Below are 17,439 nucleotides of genomic sequence, written 5' to 3'. Positions count from 1 at the left end.
AACTGAAATTTTTCCTTGAGGGAAGAAGTTTATTTGTATGGAATATGTTCGAGGTCCCCTCCACCGAGTTAGATCAGTTATTACACGTAAAATATGAATGGTTGCCTTTCGCACCCACTGACATATGCAATTTTTCAACCATTGCAAAACGCGTACTCCATGTGGAAGGAGTTTTCAAATCGATCTGCAAACTGTTCTCTACGATTTTTCCATAAATATGGAAAATGCGATTTTACGGTAGGTTTGCGTGCCTTGTTACAAAAATGAAGGAATACGAGCTCAATGTTATTTATTATTTTGGATCAGAATTTGATTTAAAATAGACATGATCTATTTTCTAGGCGTGCGGAAAATGCGAGTCGTTTAACGTTTTGAGCAGTTTAAGATAAAAAATATTTTTGGATATTTCTTGCTATAATAAATTTTCTCATAAAAATATTGCGAAATATTAATTATAGTGTGCTCTCTATATCTCAAAGTTGAAGGGACGCTAAAAAATTTCGAGATAGCGAGTTTTCGAGATAACAAGTTCAGAACTAAATATGTTCTAAAAATTAGAAAAAATATTCTGAAATATAACTCTAAAAAGTAAAGTCATGAAACATAAGAATAGCTACCATTAATTAGATTGCAATGATAGTTGACTATACTAGTCTAAATACAACAATGATAATTTTATTTTTAAATTTAAGACGAAAATAATCATGCATTAAATAGGAAAGAATAGGTTTACAATGAATTTACATTGTGATTTTTCGAGGAAAAAATTCAATTTCGGTTTCGAAAAAAAAAATCTATTTCTGTTTTGAAAAAAAAATTGCCACAACAAGGTTTTGAGAAGGAATTTGTTGACATGTGAATTCAAGTAAACATTAAGTAAATTTATAATGCCAAGGGAAAAACGTAATTTTTTATTTAAAACTAGGTTTTAAAAGTAGCTAAACATTTGTTTGATAAAGGAGAAAGTGATCATTTTAATTTCATCTATCATCATTTTTAATTTTTTTATACCATTTAATTAAATAATACTTGCCTTCCCTATTAAAAGAATTAAATTATCATCGTTGCATGTAGTGAATATAAAAATTAAAGCTACATTTAATTTAGTTAATTTTTATTTATAGCTTTCTTTTTTTTAATTATTATTATAAATAAGCTAATATCTGGTGTAAAACGGGTTGATCCCTATCTGACAAATTAATAGTTGATATTAATAATTAATTTTAACATTTCTCTGTCAATTTAAGAAAATTTTACATTATCACCTTGATTAACCGCGTTCCTTACCAATTTTTTCAAAGAAAAAAAATGTAAAAAATCAACTTTTTTTTTATTTCATTAATAAAAACAAGGAACTAAAACAAGACATAATACACAAGTTCTAAGTTGAAATTTTAATTTTCTTATCTGTAAAAAAAATTTTTCATTGACCATCAGTTTACTATTCCGAGTTATCTCGGGCAAATGAAAAAAAGTTAAGTGTTAGTCTTTGTATATGTTCACATCTTCATAATCTGAAAAATCATCTGCATTACTTTCTCTGGCGATAGCCATTTTTTTTCTCCTTTTTCTATGTAAATTTATCAACCATCGTATACACCAGGGGTGGCCAACCTGCGGCTGCCGAGCCACAAGCGGCTCTTTGAAGGATTATTTGTGGCTCTCGATAAATGCACCCGAGTTCCCTTTTCATTTTTGTGCTATTATATTTTAAAAAATTAAATTATTATCGCTTCGTATGTGTTTCAAAATGTCTTTTAAATTACTGACGACAAATATTACTGGCAAAGACTGAATTTACAATTGCAGGGGAAAGATGAAATAATATCTGACCTCTCACAGTGTATATTTAGTTTTCAAACTCAATTACAATTTTTTTCAAAAGTACATTAAAAATGAAACATTTTGATATTTTCCTCGTATTAAAAAAATTTGTTCCAACATTAAGCAAGAAAAACTCAACGAGTATATAAAAAGGCTTGAAGGAATATTGACGGAATTCCAAAATAGATTTCAAGACTTGAAATATTTTAAATCGTCTCTTGATTTTTTTTCTGAATCCATTTGAAATTAACATAATTCAAGGTAAGTTTTCCATTTCCAATATAATTATGACCCAAAAAGCATCTGGAGAATTAGAATTAATAGAGATGCAAGAAGATCAAGCTCTACAATTAAAATACAAGTCGACGTCGATTACTAAATTTTGGATATTTGTACCAGAATCGAAGTATCCTGAATTAAAAAAGGTTGTTTGTCGAATTATTTCAATATTGGGAACAACGTACTTATGTGAATCATTTTATTCCACTTTAAAATTCGTGAAATCCAACCAACTAACTAACCAACTAATTAACTAACCAACTAACTAATTAACTAACCAACATCTCAAAGAATAACTCAGAAGTGCTGTCACCAATTATTCACAAAATTTTAACGAATTATCAGGAGAAGTAAAATAAATGTATGTAATTTTTAATATTTAAATTCAATACACATATTTTGTACTTATACTTATATGTTTTCAATAAATATAATTTCTGTAGAAAAAATTTAATACCTTTTTTGCATACCTTTTAAATACGTATTGAATTGCGGCACGTCTGCAGTTCCACAAATAGCAAAACTCAAAAACAAAATTGGCAAACAGCCAATCAAAGAAGTTTATTATTATTTTTTGTTTTGCTTCCGGACGAATAAAAACTTAATAAAACAAAACGCATTGACGAATTCTGCTATAGCCGAGTTTACTCGGGATAATAAATATTTGCAATAGATACATACCCGAGTTAATTCGGGACCTCAGGAAAGCGGTTAAGTTTGCTGCATAATAAAAAAGAAAACTACAACTTTAGTTCATTGAAATCTTCCTTTTTCTACCCAGCAAAAACAAATCTGTAGGTCCAGCACCACAAAACTGCTGTTTGCCACCAGCTAAAGCGACGGGTCTGTGCCGGCAAAAGTCACTTTCAACTGTACTAAAGTGAATGGCTGGCCTTCTGTCGAGCCAACAATACCGGCCTATCGATGGCCGGTAGTACCTAACCCAGCAGTTACTGTCTAAAACGCGCTGGGTGAGTGATTGCCCGACATTTTCCAGTAGAGGGTAATCAATGAATCAATAATTGAGGGCCAGCAATTTATATACACCCAGCAGCATCCCTTTAGTTTATAGAGGTTTACGAGAGGTCATTGACCTAGTTACAGGAGTAATTAAAACCCACAAACCTAATTTTTATTTAATTCAATTAGCTAAATAAATATCTAGCTATCTAATACATTTCTGAATAAATTATTAATATATGAACTAAGAAAATATTTCTAGGTTAATTTTTTCATTTAAATTGTTTTATGCAAAGAATATTTTTTACACAGTTCAACCCCTTAGTCCTAAAGATTTGCTGTGCACAATCTATGCTTCCACTTATCAATACATTTTTAAACTAGGTAAACATATGTAATAATCTTTTCTTTACAGTGATATTCTACTTAAAAGCAGAATAATAAAACTGCTGTCCAGAATTATGAAAATTCTGTATCTCACAAGTAATTTTTCAAGTTTTAACTTGAAGTCAATATATATGTCTATAATAGCTTGTAGTCAGTATATATATGTTTTAAAATAAAAGCTGTGTTCTTAAGGAATCTAGTGATACTATTGTACCCTATACAAAAATAAATACAACCTACAGCCGATAATATTAAGAGGCTGTCCAGAGATGATCATTTAGTGCGATACTGATCATGAATTCATGTTTTACTGATTATATTTAGTCTTGCAGCAAATTTAACAAAAAATAGGTGTATTGGACAAAAATGTACTAATGTAGATAGTCATGTAATGAATTGAATGTACCCTGATATTAGTTAAATGAATAATCAACATTGTCTCTTGCAAACATTTTATTATACAAAGACATATAAATACAAAGACATAATCTTAATCAATACAAATATTACACAAATTTCAATTTAATTTTAAAAATAATAAAAACAACAGAGAAATCATATCTTTGTCTACATAGAATCACTTGGAATAGCACAGAAGAGTTCTCCTGAAAGAGAGGATAATAAAATAAAAATTATGCAAATCGTATATTTTAAAAACATAAGTATTTTTGTGAAAATGAGCTTTTAAAACTAAAATTTCTATCGAAAAGTTTTTGCTTTTATCATTTCATTGATAAATTTTGACTCATCAAATTAGTCTTCAAATTAGTAACACCATGCAAAACATACACCTGTCTTATAATTTAGAAAGATTTTGAACATAAAATTCCTTTCTGAATGAAATTATTGAATATTGACCCACGAATCCATTAAGATTGACAACTAGTACATGAAAATCTAACTGTTAAATGAAAAGTTATTCAGGGTGTTTAATTTTGTGCTCACCTTTTCTCAGAAAATATTTAATTTTAAAAAACATGCAGTTTTTTCTTCATTAATTTTATGGTGCTCAATTTTATTGCATTTAATATTTAAAACAATTATGATATTCTAATGTAAATTATTGTTTCAAGGAAAGGTATAGAAGAAAAATTACTTTTAAATATATATTACTTACATGCACGAATGTATCAATAGTATTTCTTTTTCGCTTTACTTTTATGATTAAATTTTTAATTGTATACCCTTGACAAAAAAAATTTCAAAATTTACAACATTTTTCATATTAAAATAGGCATCAAAACAATAATATGTATTGAATTGAAACCAGAATTGAAACCATATGAAAAAAGGTTGCTCAAAATTTGCTAGTTAAAAAGGCAGATAATTTTACAATTCTGTAATAACTTTATAAATAAATAAATTCTTAAATTACTTTAATGGTGATGCTTTGTGAAATTAATGTTTTCCTCATATAAAAAACACAAGAACTAGATAAGAATAACGACAGATTTGACCAATGTCACGATTTCCGTAATGTCTTTATATAACTGGTATAGATGTAAGACAAAAAATGAAAAGTTTACATAAATATTAATAACATTGTTTACATCTCTGATGAAATTTCTTTTCTTCAAATTTTTTTATTAATTTAGTTCCTTCTTTTAACAAAAAATATTTGTTAAATACTCCATTACTATGCCTAGGAATAAAAAAGGGAAAGGTGCTTCCTAAAAAAAAAAGGGTACACCGAGTTTTTAAAGGGCTTTTAATTAACACCGTAAATAGTTAACAAAATGTGTACTATTATGTAACAGCTAAATTCGATTCTTAACAACTGTAAAATTACCATCCTATACTTACTATTTTACATGTATATTTCAAAAAGTAGTTCTCACCCATTATCAAAATGAGAAAAATTTGTAGCTTACAAAGAAAAAAAACATGCTAATAGAAAATCATTGTGCAATAGAAAAAAATATTGTTAAACTTGAAGGCTTTTTCCATAATTTAAACTATTAACTAATAAACGATTAATTAAAAATAAATATTGAAAGGTACATATTTTTAAAAAAAATATTCATTTCAAATTTTTTTAAAAAATCTTTTAATAAACTTATTGATACTAAAAAAATCTTTTAAAAATTTAACCAGTTGAGAATTAACAAAGCAAAAATTTGTAATGGTATCTGAATCAAACTTATTAACACGAATAATTTTAAAAGTGTGTAATCATCATTTACACATTAAATTTTTTAAAAGGAATATTATCAGACAGTGTCGTCAAAGGGCAGTGAGGACGGTTGGCCCTTCTCGAGGAGGTACACTGCATTTTTATTTGATACAGAAAAATTAGTTGTCATTTTCTGTAGATTAGAATAGCAGGAGTTGCACATTAACCACTTTCAACATATACTTTTCGAATTCTAGCAAATAAACTCTGTAATAGGATACACACATTATGGGCCACAAATAAAAAGAAACAAAACTTATTTAAATCTAATGAATAATTCAGAGAAAAATTAGACTGAAAACATTTAAACCTGTTTGATTGCCCAAGGACAGGAGCGTTACAATGGGCGTTTCCTTATTATAGACTTTTTTCCCTTTTTTTTTTTAAAATTGCAGGCATTGGGGGGTTGTCCCATTGGCCACAGGAATGCCAGAACTACTACTTTCTTCTCGTTACCCAGTGGGCACCTGTGGTGAAGCAGGGTCGCCCACGTCACACAACCACAACCCGTTTATAGGGCGGAAAGTTAAAAAAGAATCTTTAATAACTTCAACATTTCAATATGCAATTAAACTGGTTCTGATGTTTTTCATCTCGTTTAACTCATAAAATCGTAAGATTTCTATAATCTTTTTGCTTCTGTCGCACTTAAATGTTAGTTTAGAGATTCCTAATGTGTTTACATTTTAAACTTCTGTTTCAAGAAAACTTTTTTGTTTTTAAAAAGGTAGGTGTATATATTTTTGCCAAATAAAAATATTTTGTACTATTGAAGAATAGATAAATAAGTGAAATGTAGGTGTTATTAACATTATTTCTTAGTTACCATAAATTAAATTTACTTACACATTTTATTAAGAATTTTTTAACTTTTACGGGGCATTTTATTTGCTTGGACTAAAAAATTGTTCTTATCGCAAAAATTTTTTCTACCAAATAATGTCTTAGAAGGCATTCAATATTGTACAGGTTAGTTTCAAGATGCTTCAAATCAGTACTTTGTCGTTACTTTTTTTCTTTCTCTTTAACCTACACGTTTTTAAGCTATGTTAACAAGGTAGGTTTTTAAATATGATTGTGTTTTCACAATCAAAATCTTACTGTACTTAATAAAATTTTTAAAAAAATATTTTATATACATCAATAAAATTTATAAATATAACACTTTTTTTCATTGAATAGGGAAGTGAACGATTAAAATGAAAATTAATAACCATTATTAAAATATAAAACTACATACAGTGACCAATCACTTCTGCGCCACCTCTTTTATGTGCCTTTTGCATATATACAAAGGTTTTCAAAGGCCCTTGATCATTATATAGGAAAATAATAATAATTATAATTCTTTATGCATCATTCAGAAAATAAATATTTCAATTCAGCACACAATTTTTTTTTAAAAGTCTAAAATTTTGATTTTATTTTTTGTTTAAATAGAAAAAAATAATCCAATTTTTTAGAAAAAGTTTTCAGTTTAAAGCAAATAAACAATCTTCGTTACAGATAAAAGGAAATAAGTTACTGGATCTAGTAATACAGTTCATTTTTCTTCCCTATGGGATTTTTTTCACCTTTATTGTTTCTAGGAAGACATTTTTTTTATATGAATTTGAATAAGGTGTCTTATCTATCACACCACCCACATTGAAACCACCATATATACCACCCATATGCTTTCAAAATTTATCTAGCAGTGTCTTTCCCCCCACCAATTAAAACGTTAGTTTTTGGTCAAGGAATGTAAAGCTATAGCGATGACTATTACTCAGTTTACGCGAAAACAGAGATGACAAAAACATTACTCGAAATCATTAAAAACAATTAGAAGCTTTAGCCGCTATTCACGACTATTTGTAGTTTTATTCAGCTATTGAAACTTTTCTATCTAGCTTTTCTTATTTGTATGAACTTACTGTTTTTAAAATCTTATGGACTTTTTCTCTTGGTCCCAAAGACTGAAGCATAATGAGAATTCACTGTATTTTATAAATGAATTCGCTTAATACATTAAAATGTCCCTAATCCTTCTTTAAAATCATAATTCAAATAATAATAATTAAAATAATACTTCTCAAAATAATAAATTATTTATGCACATCAAAGATTCTGCAGATGATAAAAGTAATAAAACTTACAGAAATTCATGGTGGACTGGCACAGGTTTACCAACATTTGAAGAGCTAAAAGGGAAAAAAAAGGGTCTTATTTTTATGTAAATATTAACTTGAGATATACAGTAAAAAATTTTTTCAGTAAACTTTTAGCAGAAATTTAAAAAACATTATACAACGGATACCCAGAAAGATTAAGTAAAAATTAGAATAATATTTTTTAGAAATTTGAATGAGAAAAATAACTTGCAGGCTACGAAATTTTATTAACAGAATCGTCATCAATAAAACAACAAAATTTTCTAAGTTCGCCTCTAGGATCACAAAATATAAGGCCAGTGTTTAAAATCTTCCAAAGAGTTAATTGAAATTTATTTTTTTATTTCCACTTAAAGATTCTCCACAAAAAATTATTGTAAATTTAGCTTTCGCTGAATCTGAAGCTTTTCTTATGTGCATGAACTTACTGTTTTTAAAATCTTATACACTTTTTCTCTTGGTCCCAAAAACTGATGCATAAGGGAGAATTCACTGCACTTTATAAATAAATTTGCTTTATACATTAAAATGTCCCTAATTCTTCTTTAAAATCATAATTCAAGTAATAATAATTAAAATACTACTTCTCAAAGTACCTAATATTAAATTAATTATGTACATCCAAGATTCTGCATATGATAAAAGTTAAAAAACTTACTGAAATTCATGGTGGACTGGCACAGGTTGAAAAGCTAAAAGGAAAAAAAAGGTCATATTTTTATGTAAATATTACCTTGTATACAGTAAAAATATTTTACGGTAAACTCTTAGCAGAAATTTAAAAAGCATTACCCAATGGACACCCAGAAAGATTAAATAAAAATTAAAATATTTTTTAGAAATTAGAATGAGAAAAATAACTTGTAGGCCAGGAAATTTAGAATGAGAAAAATAACTTTTCGACCAGGAAATTTTATTAACAGAATTGTCAACAATAAAAAAAAAACACAAAATATAAGGTTAGCATTGAAAATCTTCCTAAGAGTTAATTGAAATTTATTTTTTTATTCCCACTAATAGATTCTCGGCAAAAAATTATTGTAAATTTAGCTTTTGCTGAATCTGAAGCTTTTCTTATTTGCATGAACTTACTGTTTTTTAAATCTTATACGCTTTTTCTCTTGGTCCCAAAGACTGGTGCATAAGTGAGAATTCACTGTACTTTATAAATGAATTCGCTTAATACATTAAAATGTCCTTAATCCTTCTTTAAAATCATAATTCAAATAATAATAATTAAAATATTACTTCTCAAAATAATATTAAATTATTTATGCACATCAAAGATTCTGCAGATAATGAAAAAAAAAAAAAAAAGTTAATTGATAAATCATTTTAATTATTAATAAATTTAAAAATTTGTATCAGGGGAATTGGTTGGTAATAGTTGCTTTTCTCAATTTAATTTATGTAAAATAGAACAGTTTCACATAAAAGTCATTTTTGAAATTTAATTTATTTTGAAAAAAACTTTTCAAATTGATTATAATCAAATTTTTGTCGTTTCCATATGGTTCGCCCCCTAGTACAATAATTTAAAATATGTGCGTTTAAACCCTCACTTTGCTGTGGTCAGACTGACAGGCAAACAACAACTATTTTGCTCAAGCCAAAACAGATTATGAAAATAAAATAAGAAAATTATCAATAAAAAAAAGCGGCTAGATTTTTTCGTTAAGCCGTGTTTCAAACTACTCGTAAATTTACGTTTAAATTAGTGTTCAATGGAATCTAATATTAAAGCATATTGTGTCTAATAAACTATTATTAATAATTATATTAGTCTAGCACTTCCATACAAAGCTCAATATAAGGATTTGATATTTAGTTTAAGAAAAAAAAAATTCCTTTAAGTGATAAGATGTAAGTTGTCAATGGAATAAGAGTTGAATTTGGAGCACTTCAGCTACTTGGAAAGTGAAGTTGATGAGAACAGAGGCGCAGTACTTCACCCAGTTGGAAAATAGTAGAAATTTCAATTGCAAGTTACCATTGTTACAAACATGAAAGCGAGATAATTCAATAAATAATAAATACATTAAGTAATAAAACTTACAGAAATTCATGGAGGACTGGCACAGGTTTTCTAACATTTAAAGAGGTAAAAGAAAAAAAAAGGTCTTACTTTCATGTGAATATTAACTTGAGATATACAGTAAAAAAAATTTCGCTTAACTTTCAGCAAAAATTTAAAAAGCATTACACAACGGGCACTCAAAACGTTTGAATGAAAATTAGAATAATATTTTTCAGAAATTAGAATGAGAAAAATAACTTGTAGGTCAGGAAATTTTCTTAACAGAATTGTCAACAATAAAACAACAAAATTTTCTAAGTTCGGCTCTAGGATCACAAAATATAAGGTTAGCATTGAAAATCTTTCAAGGAGTTAATTGAAAAACTTTTATTTCCACTGAAAGATTCTCTGCAAAAAATTATTATAAATTTAGCTTTCAGTGATTTGGAAGCAGTTATAACTTGTTTTCTCAATAGAATACAAGTTAAATTTGAAGCACCTCGGCTACTTCGAAAGTGGTCAAACATCCTTTTAAGAAGTTGTACTTGTAAATAAAATGGTATTATATTCTGTCTATAGCGGTCAGGAAATGATTGTAATTTAAATTGTCAACAAGTACAGAGCTCCTGTAGATTTTAGTACTCTAACTAGTCGAAAAGTAGAAATTTTGATCGCATGTTACCAATACGAGTGCGAGTTCATTAAATTAATAATAAACACAGCAAGAAATAAGAAAACCTATAGAAATTCATGGAGAGCGCTAACAGGTTTTCTAACATTTTTAAAACTAATAGAAAAAGAGTTGTTTGTTATTTTTATTGAGTATGAATTTTGTTTTCATATTGTATTGAACTTTTATATATTTTTGTAATCCCTATAAAAATCGGGCATTATTTTATATGAATATTAACTTGAAATTCACAATAAAAACATTATTCACTTAACTCTTAACAAAAATTATGAAGTAACTTAACATTGATTTCAAAATATAAAAGAATTTTGTAATATTTTTTTTTTGTATAAGTGGTGTTAGCCAATAGACAATTAAGTATAAGCAACTGCGTGCTAAAAAACTTTCCATAATCTATATTTTTTTTAGGTTGTTTAAGAATTCACAGCACGATTCTTCGCAATTATTTATATTAACATGTACAAATAAATTTTTCATCTTAATTTAAACTATTTAGTATAAATTATTAAACCTTTACCTATTTTTACACTTGAATTTAGCTCAAAAATTTCATTAAAATGAAATACATATAACAGAAACAATTTTTAATATTACTAACAGCAATTAGTTAACTAAAATCTACATATTATTTAACATAAAGAAATAAGTTTTAATGAAAATTCTTGATTATTATACAAACCTATTTTCATAATATACTTAGATAAACCTGATTTATATCATATGCTACAACATATTATGAATTGCACTTAAAGAGTCATCATACAACAGAATTTATATTTGTTTTTGGCGTGCTACTGCTCGATTGTCGCTAAAAATTTGGCGGCGATCTTGGTGTTGATAAAACATTTGTCTGTACATTTTCATTGAATTGAATTTAATATTTTTTATTATTCTATCTTAGAAAGGTGTTAATTATGATGTATTAATTGAATAAAGATGATTGCCAATCTAAAACATAGCGCCAAAACAGCACTTCAAACGCGGTTCTTTGTAAACCGAAATCTGCACGTCGTAAACATATTTGAACAATAGTAAATCAAAAATGATTAAAATAATAACTTCAATGTAATAGAAAAAAATAAAACCTTACCTTTTTTGAAAATTATAAGAATCCAACGTGCTTCTTTTTCTAAACAATAAATTCACAGTTACAGTTACTCGTACAACTGCTTCACTGGCGGCAGCAGACAACTTTAACTTGGTGGCCCATTGGGTAGATACAGACTGACGGTATGCGGCTGTTTGTAATGTACCGGCCCAACACTTCCTACAATGTTGGCAAAAGTTCATAGGGTGGCCCAGCAATCTACCCAGCTGACAGTAATTTGCACCTTCACTTTTCAATCAGTACCGTCAGTAATTTCGAAGATGGCCAGAACTTATGTTTTTGCTGGGTAGGTTTATTTTTCTGTTTTAACTTTCTTAACAGACTATATTTACGAACAGTTTAAATAAAACAATTTGTTTCGGTCTAACAAGAATCACCGTGATTTTTATTTTATTTTCACAGATTGAATTATTCTGGATATAACTTCTACGTCTACTGCATTAAATAAGATTTATTCCTCTTCCTAACTCATATCAAGTTTTAAAACTACAACTTAATATTCCTCTCAACAACTTTTTTCTGCTTTATCTATCTTTACTTTGAATTCTTTATTAGAAACTATCATTGCCAACAATTTAAATGTTTGGAATTTTCTTTTTTTTTTAAATTCCACTTCTCAAAGTAAAATGAATGATATTTGCTTTTTAAATGAACAAAGTACGAAAGAAAATATTTAAGAGCTGAGCAAAAGAAATGAACTTTTAAATCTTGTCATTCCTGACTCGTATATGTAAATGAAGATTAGAGCATTCATTGAATGGAAAACTTGTGTTCCGTTTTATTTAGTTTCTTTGCCTTTGTACAATTTGTAAAAGGTTTTACTTTAGCAAGATCGAAATAAAAGATATGTTCTAAAAGAAATTCTAAACATGAGGATGGATCGTAAAATTAAAAAATATTTTTTTTTTTAAAAGTTTTTTTATTTTTATTTTGAGAACAATAAAAATAAGTTTAAACTATGATTTTGATTTGAGTTTCTGGCGCAACAGCCAGTTTTGGCTATATCGCGCTTCCAACTAGGTAGATATTTAACAACCAGGTTTACAATTCTGTTTTGGTTTAAAAATTAGATAGATGCATAAATGCCAATGTCCTTAAGGTGTAAGAAAATCTTAGATTAAGGATTATCTCTAAATAGTGAAAATAATGACGGATGGAAGCTTCCAAAATGGCGTAGTCTCTGGTTTTTAAATTTGCTGCACTCTGTTAAAATATGTATTACAGTTAACACGTTGAATGCCACGCTAATTTTACATGGGTTTCCCGTCTGACCAAACGGTAAATGGCTACAAACTAAATTTGCAAATATTAGACAGATTTTCTAGTTTTTTAAAAGGTTTAGCATGACATATCTTAAAAAAGTGGTGAATTATATAAGCCTACAAATTGTTTAGAAATAGTGGTGGGTAAAAATCTTCTAAATTTAATTTATTATACCACGAATCACAATCAATAAACTACCACTGGCAAATATTTATTCTCTGTCCCGAAAAAATTGATTGTCATCTCTGTGTATATAAATAAAACTATTTTTGTGTGTTCTATATTGCATTAATTTCTTCAAATAATTTAAATAACGATAATAATATAAAAAAAATTAAAAAATTTACTCGAATTATGTGTTTCTAATAATCTTGGCTTCACCGGTGACCCCCGTGGTGCTACGAACAAACCAAACTCAGAGCCGGTCACCGGTGACCCTCATGGTATTCAACGTGTTAAAGGTTCTTTACAATTGTTGCATTCTGGTTTTGGTTCATTTTGAAATAGGTGTTTGTGAGTTATTCGTGTGTGGCCATTACTCAAGCTGTTTAAAAGCACATCAAGTTTTCGACTGATGTTTAACTGTTTATAAGGCTGTATGTAAGGTTTAATGGCGTGTAGTTAGTTTATTAGTTTCATTCTTATAGCAGTTTTGCCATTGCGAATTGAACGTATTTTGAATTGATTTTTTTACATCATAATAAGTCAGTGGATTGTTCGATAAATTGCTTGTCGATTTTGCTATTGAGTCAGCAATTTTGTTTCCTGTCATGTTACTATGAAAAGATGTGGAAATGGGTATTTTTGAGGCAATAATTTTGCTCGGTAATTATTTTCTTTTGACAAAATTTATCACCTTCGTTAAATCGCAGTCGCACGTTGTTTATTTTAAAATAGTAATTGTGTGTACTAATTTTTATAGAAATTATTAAAAAATAATGTTCAGTCCACTTTTGATTCTGTTTGATGTTTTGTGATATTCAAGACATCAGAAGGTTTTAATAAAAGAAATAATTGACTAAGATATTAACCAATTTTGCTGATTGAAAATTGCTGATTTCTGGAATATTTTATACCAATCTCAAAAGAAATATTCTTTCCCTCTTGTATTTTTTTTTAGAAATGGTTCAGCAAATATTAGACGATATCTATACATTTAGAATTAAATGGTTAAATGATTAATAATGAGTTCTATAATAAATAAACCGATAGTTCTATAATAAACGATGAGTTCTATAATAAATAAATCATGTAACGGCCAAAAGTCAATGATGATTCTTCAACTACCACTATAATATTAGTAATAGCGATCAACTCCATCATAGCATTGTTTAATTTTGAGAATCATCAAAATGAATTTGGTTTAGGCACAGTTATTTTTTTTTTTAAAAAAATTTTAAAATGGAAATCAAAAACAATAAAGATATGTAATGAAAACCTTAAGAAAATCTGGAACGGGTATTATACGAACACAAAAAGTAAACAGTAATATTAACGGAAAACACTCGTTCTAACACAATGCGTTGTCAAGAAAATAATCTTATTGTTATTTCCAGTTGTCTAACTCAAGAAACCTGACAAATTTTATCTTGACAATATTTTCTAGAACGCTTTCAATAATAGTTATGACAGTTTCAATAATAATTAACTTGAATATTATTTATAAAGCTTTTAACTTACTTTCAATAATACCGGTTATATTTTAATTTCGAATCATTATAATTATTTTTTTGAAAAAAAGCAATACTACTTACTAACAAATGTCGTATGCTTTACACATTATTTCATTGAAATCAAAATATTAATAAATCTTTCTTTACTTTTCAAGTTGAAAAATACATTTGTCAAAATAGTAGTTATTTATTTTCGTTATTTTTAAAGAAATGTGATTTTAGAACAAGGCCTTTTATTTGTATTTTGAAACAAATGAAATATTGTATTGTCTAAATACTTTGTTGCAATATTTAAGTAAATAAAATTTCTTTCATTTTTGCTAACGCACTCAAAATCCCTATGAGAATTTGACAATAAATTATCAAAAAATACTAATACGAAATCACTATATTTCATTTAATATAGTAATTTTGTAACATTAATTTAATGCATTTCTTTTTTTAATTTCTAAGAATTAAATAAAGTTATTTAAAGAAATAATGTAATAATTTTTTTTAAAAATATTTAATGCATTATTATTGATGTATTTAATACTATAAAAAATTAAAACTGCTGTAAATATACAAATTAATATTATATTGTTAATATTTACACATTTGATAAATCCTCATATTTTCATTTAAAAATTGTTTAATGTTAATCTAAGTATTTTTTTTGTATCACATTTAAAATGAATAATAACCTTTTAAAATATCATTATAATCATCTTTATTTGCGAACATAAAACTTTTTTTTTTAATTTTATGTCGATCACAAATGCATTGCCTGAAACTAATAAAACATCCATCAATAGGAAATTTGCATAACACAGCTCTCTCTTGCAGATAGCATTTTATTTCAGAAAAGAATCGAATGAATTGTTTTCGTTACACCTTTTTTTTCTTCTTTTTATTGTTTTCAGGAATTAATAAACGCATGTTTCAAAGTGTTTGCATTCCGTTATTTGTGAAGAAAAAAATATCGGAATATCCTTTATTGTTACAGGAACATTTATTTAAACAACTTATGCGAATAATGTTGCATGGATAATACAACTGAATCCGCTTTTCCTCTCAACCCTTGAGTTTAATGATGCTCGAACAAAACATACTCCACTTATTTTGCAAATAAAGTAATTCTATGTTATCCTCCTCCCCCTCCCTCTTCGTTTTTCCTGAGGGTGATAGTTGTTAAAGCGCATCTGCTAAAAGTTTTCGCTTTTTTTTATTCTATGCAGAGTTTTAAATATAAACGTTTTCAACCATTTTCAATAAACATGGAATTGCTCTTATCTAAACTGTTTAAATTATAGTTATAGTAACTTTAAAAAAAATGACTCAAATATCTTTAATAATTAGGGAATATGTATGTTAAGATTTTTTTTTTTTAAATATTTTAATGTGGTGCTATAGAAATATTCGTTTTCAATCCAACGAATGTAAGTTATGAAATTGATAGAGTTATGAATGCATATTGATAATATAGTGAAATAGTGAGTGGATATTTCTGAATCACACTGAAGAGTTCAAATTAACTGTTCTGTTTTTGCTTCTTGTGAATATTTATTCGTTTGAAAATGTAAAATTTGGAATAACTTTGAAATTGATAGCAATTTAAAAACGGCTTTTTTAATACTCGTTATATGTATTATGAGCGGGATCCAAAAAAGAAAACAAATTTAAAAGCAATCGATTAAAAATAAACATTAAGAGATAAACGTTTACTGCATTCTTCTAAAAAAGAAAGTTTTTATTTGGATCAAATTTTGATTTTAGTGACAGATTTCGTCAGCAGATGGCGATACTGATGAAAACACACTAAGTCTAGGTTGTTTTTGTTTTTTTCTTTTTAAAAAAGTCTTTTCAGCAGCTGCTCTGACCTCAAAACTAACAGATATCTGAGTAAATATTTTAGTAAGAAAATTATGACCTGCTATAAAAAATACACTTTTCAAACAATGAAAAAGAATTCATTGATAAATTGTAGGAAAGCCTCTAAGTAGTTTCTATTAGCTTAAAAGAATTTATTTTGTATGCCAAGCATAGATATGTGTATTAAATTCAACATAAAAAAAAAGTTTATTAAATAAATGTGCATTTATTATGAGTATTAATTCGATTATTATATAATCGTATTAATGCTCATCTGTATTAACATTCAGCATCTTTCAATATTAATAAATCTTAAGTGCTCAAGACACGCACTGAAGTGATAAAAGTCATGTATGCAAATGTGCAGACGACAGTAGTACGGCGTACAAAATGTATAAGCAGGTAGTGTAGTGGCAGGATTTCCTCCCGCCTTGGACAACGTAGTGGTCGACCCCTTGCGCTTAATGACCAAGACTGCCCACGTGTGCATATAATTGTCAGTGTTTACAGATAAGTAACATTGCGTAAAATAACCACAAGCATCAATGAGGGAAGTGACATATGGCAGTGCAGCGGCAGTCCGTTATGGCAGTGCAGCGAAATTCGGCTGTAATGGGTTATGACAGCAGGAGACCGACTGGAGTACCTATTATAGGAGACACGCTGGACATGATGTCCAGCGCATCTCCTGGACTTGTGACCACATTGATTAGACGATGGAAAAAATTTAGCTTTTTTAGATGAGTCATGATTTCAGCTGGTCAGAGCTAATAAGGGAGTTCGAGCGTGGCTCAGACTCCACGAAGCAATGGACACAAATTGTCAACAAGGCTCTGTGCAATCTGGTGGTAGCTCTGTAATGATAAGAGCTGCTTGGACAGGATCCAATGATCCGATTGCCTTTTCATCGCGTGAACTGGATCGTATGATCCGATTGCTTTTTAATGGCATGAACTGGATCCTATGATCCGATTGCTTTTTAATGTATGGGCTGAATCCTATGATCTGATTGCGCCGATCATTGGCTGGATATGGTTGTGTTCGGCTACACTTGGAGACG

At 28.0% G+C, this 17,439-nt stretch overlaps 1 protein-coding gene and 1 long non-coding RNA gene across 6 annotated transcripts in view; one reads left to right on the top strand and one right to left on the bottom strand.

Annotated features, from left to right (window-relative positions):
* Positions 1 to 17,439, top strand: part of LOC107440417 (uncharacterized) — a 789,850-nt gene that overhangs the window by 500,438 nt on the left and 271,973 nt on the right. The window lies entirely within an intron of this gene.
* Positions 3,886 to 11,777, bottom strand: LOC147815980 (uncharacterized). Of its 3 annotated transcripts, XR_015431491.1 has the most exons (5): positions 11,575 to 11,777; positions 9,833 to 9,862; positions 8,435 to 8,468; positions 7,762 to 7,806; positions 3,886 to 4,055 (listed from the first exon to the last, which is right to left on the bottom strand). It is a non-coding gene; the product is annotated as an uncharacterized LOC147815980 (long non-coding RNA). The 3 variants fall into 3 exon arrangements; XR_015431492.1 differs by lacking the exon at positions 9,833 to 9,862; XR_015431493.1 differs by lacking the exon at positions 9,833 to 9,862 and having other exon boundaries at positions 11,164 to 11,664.

This window comes from Parasteatoda tepidariorum, chromosome 2 (assembly GCF_982258835.1).
Source record: "Parasteatoda tepidariorum strain Cologne lab strain chromosome 2, Ptep-v5.0, whole genome shotgun sequence".
Taxonomy (NCBI): Eukaryota; Metazoa; Arthropoda; class Arachnida; order Araneae; family Theridiidae; genus Parasteatoda; species Parasteatoda tepidariorum.
Note: the sequence above shows the minus strand (reverse complement) of the source record. Positions and strands in the feature narration are given on the sequence as shown.